The sequence below is a fragment of the Eleutherodactylus coqui genome, chromosome 4, assembly GCF_035609145.1.
Source record: "Eleutherodactylus coqui strain aEleCoq1 chromosome 4, aEleCoq1.hap1, whole genome shotgun sequence".
NCBI classification, from domain to species: domain Eukaryota; kingdom Metazoa; phylum Chordata; class Amphibia; order Anura; family Eleutherodactylidae; genus Eleutherodactylus; species Eleutherodactylus coqui.
The window spans coordinates 289898158-289918921 of record NC_089840.1 but is presented as its reverse complement, the minus strand read 5'-3'; the positions used below and the strand labels follow the sequence as shown (position 1 = coordinate 289918921).

At 45.1% G+C, this 20764-nt stretch overlaps 1 long non-coding RNA gene across 1 annotated transcript; it reads left to right on the top strand.

Moving 5' to 3' along the window:
- The first annotated feature begins 797 nt into the window (after nt 1–797).
- On the top strand, nt 798–20498 carry LOC136624957 (uncharacterized). Its single transcript, XR_010792497.1, has 3 exons — nt 798–1431; nt 18910–19055; nt 20399–20498. It is a non-coding gene; the product is annotated as an uncharacterized lncRNA (long non-coding RNA).
- Nucleotides 20499–20764: the final 266 nt, after the last annotated feature.

Genomic DNA, 20764 nt, shown 5'->3' with positions numbered 1-20764 from the left:
GCCTTATATTAATTTTTGACCCAAAAGAAGCACGAGGTCTTATTTCAATCGGGGCGCTCTGCCACGATTTAACTTTTGGAGGCAGCATTCCTGCCTCCGACAGCGGCTTTAGCATACCCCATCATTGATGAGGTGCTCTAAAAGTGAAAGATAGAAAAGACAGCGCTCAAAAATTGTGTTCAAGCGCATGCCCGCGAGGCTCCCATTGAAATCAATGGGAGTGTTATACCATGATTATCGCCGCAGTAAAAAAAAGTGTGTGCTACTTACCTAGCTTTATCTGAATCCCTCCCGCTGGTCTGCGGAGTTCCAGCAGCTTGCTTGCATTTGCCGACAGAAAATAGTTTCCTGGTAGCGGGGTAAGTAAACCCCGCCTCTAGGAAGCAATGGCTCTGATTGGTTCTTAAGCGCTGCAGCTAAGCCAATTAATGCAGCGCTCGATGAACCAATCACAGCTATCACATTGAATGGCTGTGATTGGTTCATCAACCACTGCATTGATTGGCTCAGCCGCAGTGCTCCAGACCCAATCATAGCCATCGCTTCCTGGAGGCGGGCGGGATTTACGAACTCCGTTACCAGGAAGCGATGTTCTGTCGGCTGCTGAGAACTGCAAGCAAGCTGCCGGAACTCCGAAGACCAGCGGCGGGAATCGGACGGCAGCTGCTAGGTAAGTATTGCTTTTCATGTAGTGTAGCTAGGGCTTATTTTGGGGGTAGATCTTATACTTCAAGCATCTCTCCCCCCCCCCCCCCCCCCCAAAAAAAAAAAATCCCAAAAACGCAGCTCAGGTAGGGTTTATCTTTAAGTTAGGTCTTATTTTTGGAAAAAAACACAGTAGAAAATTATTACATAGCTGCTGAGGGTTATTGTGCATTATTATTATGTGTTGATGATGTTTATTATGTGACTGTAACAGTCTCTGCTGTGGCCCCTGTGGAAATTTTGTGCATGTATCTTCTTGATACTTGACCTGGCAGCCATTAAAAAGTGCAAGTCACCAGACCACTGTGTCTGATGGAAGAATGGTAGGGCCCATCTCACCTTGCAGAGTACACCCGTTATGAATGAAAGTTGGGGTGTGACATGAACATTGGTTGTGTTGCCATGGTGGTGGAGTGAGCAGCAAGGACAAGAGGGCAGTGCAGTTGGACTGAGTAGACCTAGTAAAGAGGTTGCCTGAAGCCTCCTGGTCAGAACAGAAAGTGCCAAGTCAGTCGGACCGTTGTAGCCGTGGCAGCTCTGGTCATATTCTCACTGCTGATTCAGCTGCCAACTGTTACTGTTCAGTGCAACGTGTACTCCATCTCTTAACTCTCATGCATATGTGAGGGACCCCCACAGTCGCTATGTGTATGTAATGACTGTTATTGTCTGTGCAGATGCTGCTGAGTTGCTCGCTGATCCTCTCCCTGTTGGGGGCCGCAGCAGGTTGGTCTTACGCTTTTATTTAGCTGCATTTCTTTGGGGCTGTTAATTTTACACCTGATTTGATATTGAATGTAAGGTATGTACTGGGGTCACAGGTGTACCACTAGAGGTCGCAATTGTGACCCGGTCCCTTGGTGATAGGGGGTACTGTTGTATCTTGTCTCCACTGGAACTATGGGTGGAGACAAGGTGTTGTGCTGCTGGAGTAAGATGGGATGCCCACAGCTGCCGATTGGTCCCCAACTCCCGAGTAATTTCCACCCCCACTCCCCCATCTTAGCTCCCCACTGCTGTCAGGGTCCCTGGCGCTTGGATTTATCTGCTCCCCGCTTATGACAAGCACTCTTTCCCGGTAATCTCACCTCCCCGCTGCTGTCACTGCTGCTTGGAGTTATCTGCTACCCGCTCCGACGCTGTCCGTAGTGACTCTCCCCTTTTAGGCTCCCCTCCTGTCACCCCTCTCTGTCCGTTCTCCGCGCTGATCTCACATCACATTACATATATAATTATATACAGGAGATACCAATGTTATACCAACATGGTCCATATCACTATATACAGGAGATGTATAACTTATACCAGCTGTACTTATATAATTATATACAGGAGATACCCAGGTTATACCAGCATGATCCATATCACTATATACAGGAGATGTATAACTTATACCAGCTGTACATATATAATTATATACAGGAGATACCCAGGTTATACCAGCATGCTCCATATCACTATATACAGGAGATGTATAACTTATACCAGCTGTACATATATAATTATATACAGGAGATACCCAGGTTATACCAGCATGGTCCATATCATTATGTATAGGGCAATATACATCTTCTGTATTATACAGGGATATAACTGCAGAGAATGAGGTTGCACCCGGGCCCAGGAGCCTTAGGGGTCCTACAATCCTCCTCTTCTCCATATAGGGAGCCCAGTACTATGAATAAGGCATTATAGTTTGGGGCCCGGTTACAGGTTTTGCATTGGGGCCCAGAAGTTGAAGTTACATCTCTGCTTGTATATAAAGATACGAAGCATGCTAGTATTAGCTGGTCATCTACTGTATATAGTGATATGGAGCATGCTGATATAACCTGGGGATCTCCTGTATATGATTGCACACTTTACACACAATTAAAGAACACATCAAAAACCTGCATGCGGTTTTAAAAAGACGACATATTTTGTTTAGTGTATGTAGTTTTTTATGTGTCTTTTTTTTTGTAAACTCCTTTTTATTTGCATTTCTCAGATTACGGACATCAGTATACATTCCCGCAGTGTCAGCATATATGATTGCATTTGGACAATAATTTTGTAATAAATTTGCATTATGAAAGTTCTCTTTTTCTTGTCCGTATTCCTCCTTATATTATTACAGATGTTCTGGTTGTGTTTCTGGCTCATGCTTAAAGGGGTTGTCCCGCGCCGAAACGTTTTTTTTTTTTTTTTTTTAAACCCCCTCCCCCCCCCCCCCCCGTTTGGCGCGAGACAACCCCGATGCAGGGGTTAAAAAAACAAACCGGAGAGTGCTTACCTGAATCCCGGCGGTCCGGCGTCTTCATACTCACCTGGTGAAGATGGCCGCCGGGGTCTGCTCCCTCCGTGGACCGCAGCTCTTCTGTGCGGTCCATTGCCGATTCCAGCCTCCTGATTGGCTGGAATCGGCACGTAACGGGGCGGAGCTACACGGAGCCGGCATTCTGCACGAGCGGCCCCATTGAAGACAGCAGAAGACCCGGACTGCGCAAGCGCGGCTAATTTGGCCATCGGAGGCCGAAAATTAGTCGGCACCATGGAGACGAGGACGCCAGCAACGGAGCAGGTAAGTATAAAACTTTTGATAACTTCTGTATGGCTCATAATTAATGCACAATGTACATTACAAAGTGCATTAATATGGCCATACAGAAGTGTACAGTCCCACTTGCTGCCGCGGGACAACCCCTTTAATCTTTCCATTTTCCTTTATTCTCTCCTCTTTCTTATATTGTAACCTTTATCAATTCTTTAAAACACATAAACGTTGAAACATTACATTTATAGAACACTGTAACCCGTTGATGGTGTCGATTAACAGGGACTCTTTCCATAGCTTGGGTCTCTGATATTCGACCTCACTCACGGCACTTCCAGTATTCCTATCCTGTTCGTATCTTTCTGACTATAGTATCATGTTGTGTTGGTAAATTGTGTCATACATTCTTTGATTTCATTAGGGTCGAGGAATTTTTCAATGAATACCCTCCATTTTTTGAAAAACCTTGGGGCTTGAGTCTCTGCCTTTCGCTCTATTTCGATTTTCTCCATTTTAAGAAGGTGCTTTAATTGTTGTATGACTTCACCTGTTCCTGGGGGCTCCGCCTGTAACCAGTTGTTAAGAAGTAGAGATGAGCGAGCACCAAAATGCTCGGGTGCTCGTTACTCGAGTCGAACTTTCAGTGATGCTCGAGAGTTCGTTTCGAGTAACGAACCCCATTGAAGTCAATGGGCGACCCGAGCATTTTTGTATATCGCCGATGCTCGCTAAGGTTTTCATGTGTGAAAATCTGGGAAATTCAAGAAAGTGATGGGAACGACACAAAAAAGGATAGGGCAGGCGAGGGGCTACATGTTGGGCTGCATCTCAAGTTCCCAGGTCCCACTATAAAGCCACAATAGTGGCAAAAGTGAGACCCCCCCCCCCCCGCACTGTCAGCGTAAAGATCGTTCTCCTCTGCCACAGCTGTAACAGCTGTGGAAGAGAAGAACGATGTTAGCCCATTGAATTCAATGGAGCCGGCAATACAGCCGGCTCATTGAAAGCAATGGGCTGCCGGCGATCGCGGGATGAATTGTTGGGAAGGGCTTAAATATATAAGCCCTTCCCTGCAATTCATCCAGAAATGTGTAAAAATAAAAAAAAATATCTATACTTACCTGGTCCCGGCAGACGGAGTTCAGCGTGACCGGCGGCAGTCCTGCAGAACTGCTCTGAACAGCTGTGAGTAGTATTCAGCATACGGGGATTTAAAATCCCCGCCTGCTGAATGAGCTGCCTCTGATTGGTCACAGCCTGACCAATCAGAGGCAGCTCTCACTCACACCCATTCATGAATGGGTGAGTGAGTGCTGCCTCTGATTGGCTCAGCGCAGGGCCAATCAGGGGCAGCTCTCAGCTGTCATTCAGCTGAGAGCTGCCCCTGAGCCAATCAGAGGCAGCACTCACTCACCCATTCATGAATTCATGAATGGGTGTGAGTGAGAGCTGCCTCTGATTGGTCAGGCTGTGACCAATCAGAGGCAGCTCATTCAGCAGGATTTTAAATCCCCGTATGCTGAATACTACTCACAGCTGTTCAGAGCAGTTCAGGAAGACTGCCGCCGGCCACGCTGAACTCCGTCTGCCGGGACCAGGTGAGTATATATATATTTTTTATTTTTACACATTTCTGGATGAATTGCAGGGAAGGGCTTATATATTTAAGCCCTTCCCAACAATTCATCCCGCGATCGCCGGCATCCCATTGCTTTCAATGGAGCCGGCTGTATTGCAGGCTCCATTGAATTCAATGGTCAGTGCTCGTTTAATCGAGACGAGTACCGCGTGGTGCTCGTCTCGAGTAACGAGCATCTCGAGCACCCTAATACTCAAACGAGCTTCAAGCTCGGACGAGTATGCTCGCTCATCTCTATTAAGAAGACATCTTTTACTAATTAGGAGTATTGTGTGGGTTATTGAAGTCTTTTTTATCTGGGCTGGTAGTATGTGTAGTATAAATGACTGCGGTGTTAGTTGGGGGGTTTGGCCTCCCATATCTTGTATCAATTTTTGGATCTCTACCCAGAATGTATTGATTTTGGAGCAGTGCCAAATGCCGTGCACAAAACCTGAATTAGGTTGTGCACATCTTGGGCATGCCTGTAATCTTGCAGGGCCATTGGGGTTTTGAGGTTTATCGAACCCGTAAATTGCCCTGTGCATTATTTTGAAATAAGTTTCTCTCCATCTTTCATTCGGCACCGCTCTTCTTACTGAATTCCATCCCTTAGTTATTCCTTCGGGAATTTCGGGGTCCTGTAATTCTCGGGTCCATGTTTTAAGAATGCTCGAGCCCTTGTCTTTCACCTATGTTTCCCTAAACCTGGTGTACAGCGTTGATATTGAGTTTTTGTGTGTGCAATTATTGGTTAGGACATCTATAGGGTTAGTAACCACCTCTTTTGAGATGTCCGTTACTCTACTTCGTAGAAAGTTTATCACCTGTGCATAGGGAAGGAAGTGAGATGTGGGCAAGTTGCATTCTTCGCTTAGTTCTTTAAAGTTCTTATATCTAGGGAGATCTGGGTGTATGAGGTGTTGAGTCTTTGAGATGCCTTTTTGTTGCCAGATTTTGAACATTTTGTTTTCTCGTCCTTCTTCGAATTCGGGTTGTTTCCATAATTCCATGTGCTTAGAGATTTTGAATGGTAATTCGTATGATTTACGGATTAATTTCCAAGCTGCTATTGTATCTTTGGCCATAATCGAGTGCTTACTTTCTATAGGTAGCTTGGTAAAGCTGGTGTGTAGAAGTGTTTTTAGACTCCAGGGACCAAGTAGTTCTGATTCTAAATCATTGTTGGAAAAATTGTTGGTTCCCCTTACCCAGTCTAGAGAGTGTCTCATGATACTGGCTATATTATACAGTCTAACGTCTGGAAAGTTTATTCCCCCCTCGCTTTTGGGGAGCATTAATTTTTTGAGGGCAATACGCGGTCTTTTCCTTGACCACAAAAAGGCCGTAAAAGCTTTATGGAGCTTTGTCAGATCTTGTCTCTTTAGCAGTAGAGGTATTGTTTGTAGCGGGTAGTCTTGGGAAGCTGATCATTTTAATTAGATGGGCTCTGCCTAATAAGGAGAGTGGTAGGTTGCCCCATTTATCTAGTCCTTTGCTTATTTTGGATATGAGAGGGGGGTAGTTTAGTGTATATATTGATTCTGAACTTTTGCCTTTGTGTATTCCCAAGTATTTAATGCTGGTCTTAACTATATTTACTGGGTATCTTTTGAAGGTTGTGCCTGTCATTTTGCCCCGTGGTGAAATATCTATTAGGTCGCATTTCGTAGCGTTGACTTTGAACCCTGATTTTCCCTCGAATATTCCCAGTAGGTTAAAGACTTGCGGTAAGTCTATGTGTGGGCGACCCAGCGCTAACATAATATCGTCAGCAAATAGCATAGTTTTGATTGTTTTGTTCCCTATTTTGATCCCTTCAATCTCTGTGGAGCTTTCGAAGGTTCTTGCCAGAGGTTCTATTGCTAGATTGAAGAGAAGAGGCGATAAAGGACACCCTTGTCTGGTGCCTTTCTGTAAGGGGAATTTTTGGGATAGAAAGCCCGGTGTGTATATTTGTGCTTGTGGTGTGGAATATAGATTCCATAAGTATGTACAGAAGGGGCCTTCGAACTTCATTTTATCCATCACTATTTTTAGCCAAGACCATAGGACGTTGTCAAAGGCCTTCTCTGCATCTGTTGGAAGGAAGGCTGGTGTGGGGTGAGATAGAGGGTGCACCTTGATGTCGTCTAGTATTGTTAATATTTTCCGTATATTCATGATGGCTGAGCGGCCTTTTGTAAAGCCTGCTTGTAGTGGGGAAATTATCTGGGGCATAATGTCCGCCATCCGGTTAGCCATAATTTTAGCCATCAATTTCAGGTCTGTGTTGATTAAAGATATCAGTCTGTATGATCTTACATCCGTTGGGTCCTTTCCCGGTTTGGGTAGTAGTTTTATGTGAGCTGTATTCATCTCAGGGGGGATTGGGTTGTCTTTCATATAGCCATTAAATCAGGTTTCCAGTATCGGGGCTGTTTGGTCTTTTAGTATTTTGAAAAATTCGCCTGTATAGCCGTCTGGGCCCGGGGCTTTATTATTTCCCAGGCTCGATATGTTTTCTTTGATCTCTGTCAGGGATATGGGTGCGTTTAAGGTCGTATTTTGGTCTTCCGATATTGAGGGCCATTGAATGTTAAGAAATCTGTCTATTTCTTGCTCAAAGAATTTTTGATTTTTTTTGTGGGTGGTTTTGTGTTTTCCCAGATTTGTCCCTTAGGCCCACTATATTGTTCCTATGTGGCGGACCCCTTGCCAAGTTGGCCATTAGTTTCCCTGCTTTGTTCCCATATTTGAATAGTTTCGCTTCTTTCCGTGAGTATAGCAGTTGTTCTCTCTTGTGGAGCCATGACTCATAAGATTATTTTGTTGACTTCCATTTTTGTTTATTGTGTTCGTTTGGGTTCCCCTGAAATTGGGTGTATGATTCCCATAGCTGTTTATTTTATCCGTGATGTTTTTTTTAAGGGAAATTACATAAGCTATTATTTTGCCTCTTATTACTGGTTTGGCCGCATCCCACAGTAGCTGAGGGTTGTCCGCATGAGCTTCATTGTCAGACATGTATTCCAACCACCATCCTCTTAACCCCTTGAGTGGCACGCCCGGAAATTTTCCGGGACGAGCTCCACTGCTCATAGCAACATAGCCCGGAAGATTTCCGGGCTATGTATCACTATGGGAGCTGCAGAGCACAATGCCACAAGCTGTGACAGTGTGCTCTGCCTGCACAGACCCACAGAGAACAAAGCAAGGGCTTTGAAAAACCAGCAGAAGATATTGCCGATATGCCGGCAATCTCCTGCTTTGTTTACAGGTTGCCATAGAGACCATCGGCTTGTCAGAAGCAAGCCGATAGTCTCTGTGGCAGGGAGAGCTAGCGCTTGGCTGTGAGAGGACAGCTAGGTACCAGCTCTTACAGCAGAGATCAGAGAAAACCTCCGATCTCTGCTGTGTTAACCCTTTACATGCTGCAGTCTATGTGACTGCAGCATGTAAAGGGCTGTCACTGCATCATGTAAAGGGCTGTCACCATCGGACCCCCGGAATGTGATCAGGGGTCCTGATGGGTCCCTGTGGAAGTCCCCTAAAGGGACAAAAAAAAATCAAAGAAAAAAAAAAAAAGTTTAAAAATTATTAAAAAAATAATAAAAACACTTGTCTCCCTTTACTTGGTAGAAAATCAAAAATAAAATCACACATGTGGTATCCGTGTGCGTCGTAATGACCCAGAGAAGGAAGTTAATGCATTATTTAACCCCTTAATGACATGGCCCCTTTTTTTCTTTTTTCCCCATTTCTTTTTTTCCTCCCCCCTGTTTAAAAAATCACAACTTGTCCCGCAAAAAACAAGCCCTCATATGGCCATGTCAATGGAAAAATGAAAGTTATGGCTCTTGAGATGCAACTGCAAAATTAGTTGAAATTCAATGATTAGACCATTTTAAAAAACCTGCCCTGGTGGGTCTGACAGGGTGGTAGGAAACCCGCCACTCAAGGGGTTAATAGAGCACAAAAGGTTTCGTCTTCTACAAGAAATGTTGGGAATCTCCATATATAATCCGTGCCCCTAGGTGATTTCTCACTCATGGACCAAATCACTGAGGCATGGTCCAAAGTTATCATTTCGCCCATGGCAATTTGGATTGTTCTTGAAAATAGTTGAGGTGTTACGAATACGTAGTCTATTCTAGACCATGAGGTGTGTGCGTGTGAGAAATGTGAGTATTCGCGCCCCTCTGGGTTGAGTTCCCTCCAGGTATCTTTGAGTCTAGCGTTGTGAATAAAGTTATATAAGTTGGTGTCTTGGTGTCTGACGTTGTCACTTCTGATGTTCTGGCTATGGCGGTCTTCTGTTGTTTTGATTACTGCGTTAAAATCCCCCACCACCACTTTATGGGTCTCCGCGAGGAGTCTATCAGTTAGTTTTGCTAGGAATCGTTTGTTGTTTGAGTTGGGTCCATACACATTATATATACTAAATTTTTCGGCTCCTATTTTTATGTGTACGTTTACAATCCTCCCATCCGTGTCATGCCATTGCTCCTGAACTTCAAGGTTTAAACCATTTCTGATGAGGATCAATACCCCTGCTTTTGAGTGTACTGATGGTGATCCATATACTTTTCCCACCCATAGTTTTTTCATATGCAAGAAGTCTTCTTTGGCTAAGTGAGTTTCTTGGAGTAGTGCAATGTCAGTTTTAAGTCTTTTGAGATGCCGGAGAATAGCCGTTCGTTTGTGAGGTGATCTTGCGTGAGCCCCTAGGAAGAGTGCATAAATTGACCTCCTTCAATTCCACTTCGTGAGCAACATGCGTGTGCAAAGTTAATTTGTAGTCGTAATAAATTCGACTGTGTCTTTCTCTAGTTTCTACCTTCTTTGCTCCTTTGTAAATCACGTTGTGAAATGATATGGAATAGAGATGAGCGAACGTACTCGTCCGAGCTTGATGCTCGGGCGAATATTAGGGTGTTTGGGATGCTCGTTATTCGTAACGAGCACCACGCGATGTTCGGGTTACTTTCATTTTCTTCCCTGACAAATTTGCGCGCTTTTCTGGCCAATAGAAAAACAGGGAAGGCATTACAACTTCCCCCTGCAACGTTCAAGCCCTATACCACCCCCCTGCTGTGAGTGGCTGGCGAGATCAGGTGTCACCCGAGTATAAAAATCTGCCCCTCCCGCGGCTCGCCACAGATGCATTCTGACATAGTTTAGGGAAAGTGTTGTTGATGCCGGAGCCGCTATAGGGAGAGCGTTAGGAGTGATTTTAGGCTTCAAGAACCCCAACGGTCCTTCTTAGGCCATAGAAATCGCAGATTGCACCTATGTGCGATCTGCGATTTCTGTTCTCTTCTCTATATGCGCTCAATGGGGCCGGCGGCAGCAGCGCCGACCCCATTGAGAACATATAGAAGACAAATCATTCTTCTCTGCCACAGCTGTAACAGCTGTGGCAGAGAAGAACGATGTTTGCCCATTGAATTCAATGAAGTCGGCAATACAGCCGACTCCATTGAAAGCAATGGGCTGCCGGCGATCGCGGGATGAATTGTCGGGAAGGGCTTAAATATATGAGCCCTTCCCTGCAATTCATCCAGAAATGTGTTACAATAAAAATATATACCGGCGTATAAGGCGACGGGGCGTATAAGACGACCCCCCAACTGTCACCTTATACGCCGGAAATACAGCGGAGCAAAGAATAAAAATCATTACTCACTTCTCCTGGCGTTCTGCGCCGCTGCTGCAGGCTGTCGCTCCCTCCTGGTTCCCGGCAGAGCATTGCTTTCTCTACGAAGGGCTTTAAATCCCCGCCTCCAGAAACACACGTGCCTTCAGCCAATCACAGCCAATGACAATGAAGTTATCTACTACTAGTTAACTCTTGGTGGTAGGTGTCTTGTTTAACTCTTGTTTTATGGAGTTTCCTTAGTTTTTTTTTTTTTTTTTTTCTTCCTGGAGTAGACCTGGGATGTGCTTTCTAGGTCTTTAACCTCTCAACCTGTGGTTGCAGTCTCGCTGCAAAGGCTCAGTGGCCGAGTTTTGGTCCTTATGTAACTTTCTTTACTGCCTCCTGTGTCTCAAAATGGCTGTTGTGCCTGCAGAGGGGGGGGGGGGGGGGCGCACGTGCCTCTCTCTGTTGTTTAACTGTTTAATTTAACTATTTGATTGGTCTATGCGACCGTCAGCACCTTCTGCCCTCTGTGTCAGGGTCTTAAGAGTCCTAAGAGCTTGGCAGCTCTCTCGCTCCCCCGGTTTCTGCGGGCAGAGTGTGAGGGAGACTATGAAGAATGTGGAGGAGCCGGCGCCGTCGAGCCGCTGGTTCTGTGACAGTTGGGGGCTCTGCTGAGCTTTACTCTCCTTTACCTCCCGGAGCCCCGGTATGTCGGCTGAGTCAGGGGATCTCCCTGTGTGCAATCCGAGCTCCAGACCGCGGCGGCACCGCCCATCAACCGCCGGGATGTAGGTAAAATGGCCTCTATCGGGGGGAGGGCGACTCGTGTCTCCTACCATCTTCTATCTCCGTCGGCTCCCGGAGTGTCCGTCTGTGCCGTGTCTGCTGAGCCGCCGAGCCCTGGTTCTGTGAGGCTTTGCGCTGCTCCTCTCCTTCCCGTCCCCAGGCTTGCGCGGTCTCCTGAAGCGCCGGACTCGTGGTTGCGGCCGTTCCGCTTCTCCTTTCGGTCGGCCGTTCTGCTTGCTGGAGGGGTTTGCGCTGCCGTCTTTTCTCCCTTTCTGGAGGTCCGCGGTGTTCCGCTGAAGCGGGGGTGTCTTTCCTCTGGTTGTGGGGCAGATGGCAGCTTTGTTTAGCAGGTTGTTGGAGCTATGGTTGCGGAGCGCAGTGGATCTGCTGCTCACTCCATGGTGCCGGAACCGGACGTTTATGTGTCTTTTTAATTGTTCGTGTTTTTTGTTGCCTTTTTTCAACCACAAAGCCTAAGGGGCGACAAACAGATTTTCATGTAGTCCAAGAAATGAGTCTTATTTGTAAACCTCCGGCAAGGGGATGGATCATGTGTGTAAATTCTTTTTGCAGCTGAATGCAGGGTGTTTTAGGTCCAGGAATACAAGAAAAAACCAATACCAGGATTTTCCTTTTGAGTAATGAGGCCTCATGTCCACAGGCGGAATTTTGCTGCTTAAACCGGAGCGGGTGATATGCTTCAGATTCCACAGCAATAACCCTCCATAACATGCAAAGTGATTTTTCATGTCCAAGAGCGGAAACCAACGCTCGCGGATAAAAAAAAATCGCAACATGTTCCATTTGACTACGGTTCCCGCACGGGCGGCTTCCATTGGATTCTGCAGGAAAAGCAGGAGATTTAAAAAAAATCTGCACTGCGCATGTTGAGCGGCGAGCCTTGTGGACCAACCGCAACACAGAAAAAGAAAGAAGATGTGAGTTACGCGCAGACGCGGCTGCCAGCAGGGTCAGATTCCGCTGCGGGCTCCTGCATGCGACCCGCCCATGGATATGAGGCCTTAATCACTCATAGAGTGAATGGTCCCATAATATACAGTGGATATAAAAAGTCTACACACCCCTGTTAAAATGTCAGATGTATGTCATGTTAAAAAATTCGGCAAAGATGAATCATTTTAGAATTATTTCCTCCTTTCGAGTCCCCGTTATCTGTACAGTTCCATTGAAAAGCAATCTGAAATCTTCTAGGATGGAAAAAAGATCCTTTTAGGCTAATTTCACATGGGTGAGTGCGATATCTGTCTACGAAACAGGGGCCGGTATTGCACTCGTCTTTGTGTTAAAACCGCCTTGCATCACGTCAGGGAAGTAGTGATCCTAAAAGCCATGGTGGGGGATTGCGGAGTGTTTCCCATTGTTTTCAATGGGTAAAACATGCATCGCAGTTGCGTATATCTAGCACGCCCTGTGGTGCTCTGCTGGCCCCATTAAAAACAACGGGTGATGTGAGGCTTTCTAAGAGTAAGCCCAAAGATAGGACATGCCACGATTTTTGTCCTGCACCGCGATGTGGGAAACAAATCGCTCATGTGTGTTAGCAAAATTAATATGACTCCATTTTGTCTTGACTGTCTTAGAGTATGCTCCTTCCATTTTGTATGATATAGTCTCTGTCAATGTTTTGTACTTTTCCTTTAACAAGGAAAAGTTTCATTTGCTCAAAAGTACTGAAGAATAAAAAGGGACCTCGATGATTAGAACATTCCAAGGTCCTAGACTGAATGTCTCGGGTCATTGCGCCCTCTTCTCCTGTCTCTCTCTAAACAACTTAATTAAAGTACTTTTGTGTTCTAAGAAGTTAATCAGCCATGATTCTTCTGTGCTTGTGCTGCAGTTGCCTGGCATATTAGATGTTAAATTCCTTATCTTGCATATTCATATTGTGTTTATGTTTAATCGACCAATAGTAATAAATGAATTATAATAGATTTGAATTATTGTAGTCAAAGCATTTACCTCTATACAAACTGCTGCCTGTCAATCAATAAACAGATAACTTTGATCACGCTAAGTGTTGTTATGGTGAGAGTTATTCTCCTGAGCTTGGCTTAAACTTTTAGGATTTGGACCCCAGAAGCAAAGCATATAGCAAATATTTTTGTTTGCACTAACATGTCTATGACCCTATTCAAAAGAATGGGGTTCACATTCTGCAAAGCTCTAGAACCCAGACTTGATGGTCCATAAGAAGTGTTCCAGACCACCACTACAGATGTTCAGCTGGAAGAAAAAAATCAAATTGGATACACGTCTCATTGCAAGAGAGTCTCCCCACCATGTTGGACATATGCTTACTTCTAGGTTGTTCAATCCCTGTTTACAACTGTGGCTCCATAACTAAGCTTCTGAAAGGTCTAACAAGCCTCTTTAAAGAACTAGCAGCAAGTTCTGGCATCTCCGACCTCTTTGGTGACAGGGGGACTGATACTTTCGGCAGATGAAGCCACTGGACTTCATGTTTTGCTAGAACTTTAGTGACTATTTTTGCTACTATTGCTTTTATTGACTGCTGCACTATTCCATACCCTTAAAGGGGTTGTCCTGCGCCGAAACGTTTTGTTTTTTTTTAACCCCCCCCCCCCCCGTTCGGCGTGAGACAACCCCGATGCAGGGGTTAAAAAAGAACACCGGACAGCGCTTACCTGAATCCCCGCGCTCCGGTGACTTCTTACTTACCTGCTGAAGATGGCCGCCGGGATCTTCTCTCTCGGTGGACCGCAGGGCTTCTGTGCGGTCCATTGCCGATTCCAGCCTCCTGATTGGCTGGAATCGGCACGTGACGGGGCGGAGCTACAAGGAGCCAGCATCCAGCACGAGAGGCCCCATTGAGGAAAGAAGAAGACCCGGACTGCGCAAGCGCGTCTAATTTGGCCATTAGACGGCGAAAATTAGACGGCCTCCATGGAAACGAGGACGCTAGCAACGGAGCAGGTTAGTGAATAACTTCTGTATGGCTCATAATTAATGCACGATGTACATTACAAAGTGCATTAATATGGCCATACAGAAGTGTATAACCCCACTTGCTGCCGCGGGACAACCCCTTTAAGGATTTATCTCTAAGTAAGGTTTGGACATCGACACAAAAATATCGATAGTCGATAGTATCGAATATCGCTGAACAAACTATCGATTATTGTAAAACATCGGTGGAAAACTATATTTCGATATATCGACTTTTTAAAATGCTTTAAAAAAATAAAACAGGTCTAAAAAAGCAACAATCAACAAAAAAAAAGTAAAACTTTTAACTGTTGAATTTATTCATAACTTTTAACTATTAATAACATGAAAATAGATTAAAGTTACAAATGAAAATAAAAAATTACAGATGAGACATATAATTATAATGAGGTGTAAAGAAGTTTTTTTTATCATCGGCCCCAATAATCGTTATCTAATGAGCCAAGAAATATTAATTTGCTGGCCTTCTCTCCCTTCACAATGCTCCTTACAGCAGACAGAATTTTACCAGCTTTTGAAAACATTCTTTCTGCAGGAACCGAAGTTCCAACTACTGAAGGTTATTTTCTACCAAGCCGGTACAGATGGAGTCGGGTTGGCATATTCCCCTCCATATTTTAAAAGGATTGTCTCCTAAATGACCTGGGGGGGGGGGGGGGGGCACATTTTTAGGTACAAAGAAAGTTCTGGTGTTTCATCTAAGGTGCTTTGTTTTTTTTTTTTTGAGGTTCCAGGTCTCCTCTACAACCTTCTGATGAGCGCTCCATAAAGAAAACTCAGCATAGAAAAAAAAGTGAAATTAAATTAAAATTTTATTCAAGAAAAAATATTTAAAAAGGGATACAGATTAATAAACTTACCTGTGGAAGCTGAGGCAGTTGTATCGGAATCTGAAGATTCTTTATCGCTGAGGTCCACAGCTATCATCATGTTTTTTAATATTCTGACCGTTCTAGCCTTCGCAGCAGAATCCATGAAGCATGCATCTTTGAACCTCGGGTGAAGAATAGTACCCAACGCCAATATTGATGCAGATTTCACCATTTCTTTTAATATATTTGATTTAAGCATTTCTGCCATTTTGCCTGCAGGCTGCAATGATGTTATTTTCTAAGAGTCGTTTTCCCTGGAGCAAACCTTATTGGTGACAGAGAGTCACCTCACACTTTCCAAAAGTTTCTAGAACTTGTTTATAAGTTCATTAGTGCCTCGAGCAAAACTGCATCCTGTACAACACAAAGGAAAGAGCAGAATGTAAAGAAAAAATATATATGGTCACTAGGCCACAAGACGCGTTCCTTCCTTACAAAAATCGATATATCGCCTTAAACTATCGATGTTACCGATATATTGGATATAACAATAGCGATGAAAAGTATCGCCAATGCATTAGCGATATATCGGTTTTCGATGTCCCAACCTTATCTCTAGGACTATTAACAAAGCTGTCCTTGTTATGTCTTATGATTAGAGATGAGCGAGCATACTCGCTAAGGGCAATTGCTCGAGCGAGCATTGCCCTTAGCGAGTACCTGCCCGCTCGAGAGAGAAAAGGTTCGGGTGCCGGCGCGGGGGAGCGGTGAGTTGCGGCAGTCAGCAGGGGGGAGCGGGGGGGGGGGGGGAGAGAGGGAGAGAGATCTCCCCTCCGTTCCTCCCCGCTCTTCCCCGTAGCTCCCTGCCCGCCGCCGGCAGCCGAACCTTTTCTCTTGAGCGGGCAGGTACTCGTTAAGGGCAATGCAACTCTCTATTCCTGCAGCACTTTTCCAAGATACTTTTTCTGGTGAGCACTAGGTGTTAGGTTTTATTTGGGGGATCTGGTGAAGTCGTGTAAGAGGGCTGACTCCTGTCATTAGAATATGCAATACACTGGTATGTATTAGATGCTCGCACATACTCCTACATAGCTATTCCTGGCTTAGGAATGTCCTGAGATAGTGGGTTCTGACCCCCTCCATTCAAATAGGTGCTGTTAGAACAGTGAACACAGAATCAGTTTCATTTCTTAGGAATCACGTGTTTTAGTAGCAGCATACACCTTAAGGCGTTAACATATGTTAACCATTAGAGTCATTACAAAGTAAGCCAATTGTGTTGATTATAGCCACCCTAACCTTGCTTATGCCATAAAGCATATATATACATTTGTCTGCCTTGTAATAAACTAAGAACGGCTCCATTGTCGTATGATACTGGCTAGTGTCATGTGTCAGTGATTTGTGTACACAACTTCTCACATATGATCCGGAGCAGACAATGAAATGCTGTATGGAAGCTCAGACAACAGCACAAATCTCATGCGATATTCTTGGCCATGTGTAAATGGCCTCAGGATGGCAAAACATAGCTGACTTGGATGGTTTTCTTTGTTAGAGAAGGCTTCCATCTTGTCCCCCTCCCCCACAGTCCATACATATGAAGAACACAGAGATGGTTGTTACATGCACTACACAACTAGTACATGTCGGAAACTCCTGCAGCTCCTTTAATGTTGCTCTCAGCCTCTTGGCCACAATCTTCTTCTGGTCTTTTCATCAATTTCCGAGGGACGTCCAGTTCTTGATGATATCACTGTTGGCCCATTAATCCCCTTCTTGCTGACGGTCTCCCCTGTGCCCCATGGTATATGTAATGTCTTGGAGATGTTTTGGCCCCTTTCTCCTGACTGACACCTTCCAACAATTAGACCCCTTCGATGTGCTGTAAGATTTTTATGGGCCAACTAAGAAAATGTCAGCAAAATTCTAGAAGAGCCGAACTTTATATAGGGGAACCAGAATCCCTGTAAGTACTGGCAGCGGAGTGCAGACTGCTGTCTATCAAGAGGTCACATGTGATTGGCTGATTCTGAACACAACCACATCCCCAAATATAAGAGGGTGTGCGCATTTATGAAAATGTGGTACGAGGACTTATAAGCTATTGTTTCTCTTTTATCAGCCTGATGGCTGAAGCATATTATATATTGTTCTGTTTATTACATATGTATCTACCAAATGAAATCCAGCTGCTGTCTACTAACTTTACTTTTATTAACTTCCCTTCCCATTGGTATAAACATAGTTGACTAAAAGATGTTTTTTTCTCTTACAAAAGTAGATACAGTCTGCTGAGCTATGTATCTAATCCTCTCCTGTGTGATACTAGCTGTCGAGCAATAGCTGATATACACTGTGTAATCAGATACCAGGAACTTAGCAGCTGGAATTCACATGAGCCAATAGGTGGTAACATTTAATAAGTCTGCTACTCACTATATAAACCTATGAATGTGATGTAATAGCCACTCAGAGATTTGTGAATGTACGTGTCCCTCTGAGCAAAGAGTCGACACTAATAAATTCATTTCCTACGTGACCCGGCTGTCTCATCAGATGTCACATCGTACACGTCGTGACCCGGCTGTCTCATCAGATGTCACATCGTACACGTCGTGACCCGGCTGTCTCATCAGATGTCACATCGTACACGCCGTGACCCGGCTGTCTCATCAGATGTCACGTCGTGACCCGGCTGTCTCATCAGATGTCACGTCGTGACCCGGCTGTCTCATCAGATGTCACATCGTACACGTCGTGACCCGGTTGTCTCATCAGATGTCACATCGTACATCACAACCATATTATTTTAGTTTTATGTTTCCTCCCTAAATGATTTCAGTTTGCTTTCCAATGGAGTTGCCCAGATTACGGGTCACATGGAAGGTGGAAGAAATCTGAAAGGATTCATTTTTGTCAACATTTTTTAACATAAGAAAACCCTGACATTATAGCAGGGGTGTGTAGAGTTTTATATCCACTGTATATAGTGTTGCACCTTAGTATACAGATCCTAAAATGCCCAACTGTTGCGTCTAGTAATAACTTTCAAGGACCCCATCTACTGCATAATCACTTTCAAGCTCCTCCCCTACTAATTACTTTCAACACCCCCTTCCAGTATAATCACATTCAGGCCACATCCCCTCCCTCCAGAAGACCCCTCCTTTAAAGGGGATGTCCAAGTGTGAAACTTTTTTTTAGAAATGGCTGCAAACTTGTTAAAATCACTCATCCTCTCTCCCACAATTCAGTGCTGCGGTTGCCACAGTCCGCCCTGTCTTGGTTTACGAATGGCTACCACCTGACCACTCAGCCAATCAAAAGCCACAAAAGTGCAGTGCTGTTTTTCTGGCATCATGTCTCCCAGCATCCAAGTGGTGATGCCATGAGAATGGGTCATGACTGATGCAGCTTCTGATTGGCTGGAGGTATTAGATGATTGTAAACCAGGACTGGAAGGACCACAGGAGCCACAGTCAGAGCCAAGCCTGTTCATCCTTCTCTTCCCTCAAAGTAATCATTGTGACAGGAGCCATGCAGTGCAAATGTAATCAAATCTTCAGCTCCTGGCACGTGTTCTCAAGGAGGTGGACCATCTAGGAGACATTCCAGATGCTATGCATGAGAGCTAGATAACCCACTTCCTAATTAAGTAAATACGTATTTATCACAGGTGTGTGGAATGATGGTGGGGCTGGTCAAAAATGGTGACATGAATGTAAATTCTTGTTGCCATTTGCAAAACCTTGGGAGCACTGACAACTGTTTTGGAGCCCTGAGAACCACACCCAGTTATATAATGATAATATCCTGAGCGTTTCCTCTCCTTTGGCAGGATGGACAGTATGTTACGCTCCGGACGATTGTTACCCGACTTATTATCCATTTAGTGGAACTTCTGGACGACCCTTCTCCATACTAACGACTCCTGTATTTATCCGGTGGTTTCTCTACAACAACGATTACCAAGACCAGCCGCAGGTAACGGCAGCCTGTAACACCATCTACCTGCTGTTCTTCACTTGACTGTAATAATTAGCAGGTGTCCAAGTAATGAGGGAATCCCTACAGTTGCTGTTTAATTGAATCGTCCCGTGCCGAATGTTAGATCAGACAGGATCCCTGAAGTACACCCCAAGGGCTCCTTCACACAGGCGTATATAGAGAATGGAACTCTTTGATTTAAATGGGTTCGTTCACATTTCCATATTTTCCCGAAAATGTTGGTTGTGCCGAAAAAAACGCAGCGTACTCTACTTGTCTGCCCATTTGTGCACTAAAGGTCCCCATAGAAGTCAATGGGGCAGGGTGCACACAATACGCAAGAAGAAGCGTAATGCTCTGCATAGCTCAGCTGGAAAAATAACCCATCTGTAACTAATTGGCCATTTCAAGCCGTGCGTCTTGTTTGCCGCAAGCAAATGACCGTGCCTTGTGGGGGAATAAAGAACGGAAAAATATGCCGATATGCGCACAAAAACCATAGTTCATTTTGCAAAAATGCAGCGCTGAGCTGCTTGCAAATGCGCATGCACTCATGTGAAGGAGCCCTAAGGCATCGTTCGGTCCTAAGGTTGGGAATAGAGGGGTCCGCATGGGATTATAATTAGAGATGAGCGAGCATACTCGCTAAGGACATTTCCTCAAGCGAACATTGCCCTTAGCGAGTACCTGCCCGCTCGAGAGAAAAGGTTCGGGTGCTGGCGCGGGGGAGCGGTGAGTAGCGGCAGTCAGCAGGGGGGATTGGGGGGGAGAGAGAGAGATCTCCCCTCCATTCCTCCCCGCTCTCCCCCGCAGCTCCCTGCGCGCCGCCGGCACCTGAACCTTGTCTCTCGAGTGGGCAGGTACTCGCTAAGGACAATGCTCGCTCGAGCAATTGCCCTTAGCGAGTATGCTCGCTCATCACTAATTATAATCTCTTCAGATGGATCTTTTATTGTTAGCCAGGGATTTTTCCTGAATTTGTCTGGAATCCTGAAGGCTTTGTGTACTTACAGAAACGCGGGAGTGACATGTGGGAGGACAATGGGGGTTCAGTGACACACGAGGGAGGGCAGCGGGGATTCTATGATACGAGTGAGAATGCACCAGGGCTGCACCATATGTATCATTTTTCTATCCATTGATGTGAATCACTAGATCAGGGCTCCAGGGGCATGCTGGAAATATTTGAAAAGACAGAAATGACACATTGATGGAGAATGAGACTCACCACTGTATTTCCCCATCACATGAACTTCTAAGGATGTGTGGGGGTAAATCTAGAAGGTTACTGAAGCATGTGGCCCAGTTATTAACCCATAAGTTTTTGCTTCCTCCACCAGGAAATCTTTCTCAGCGATGCCTCTGACGTCTCCTTCTACTCACTTGACTTTACTAAGAAGACTTATTTCATAATTCATGGATATACCCAAAGTGCTGCAGCGTCCTGGATCCAAAAAATGTGCCAGGTATGTTGTTTTTGTTAGTCGTTTGGTCATTCACAACCTTCGGCAACCCTAAAGGCAAGCGCCCTCCATGTTTTTCGGTTTTGCACTGCTTCATTCAGTTGTGTGATATCCATCCCAGTATCAACTCTGACAGTATCAGTGTTACGTCTGTCTCCTGAGACCTGTGGTTCTACAGGTGCTCTGGAGTTCTCCTGCTCTGGTGTGTGGGATTGTGCTGGCTGGGCGTGTGTGTGTCTCCAG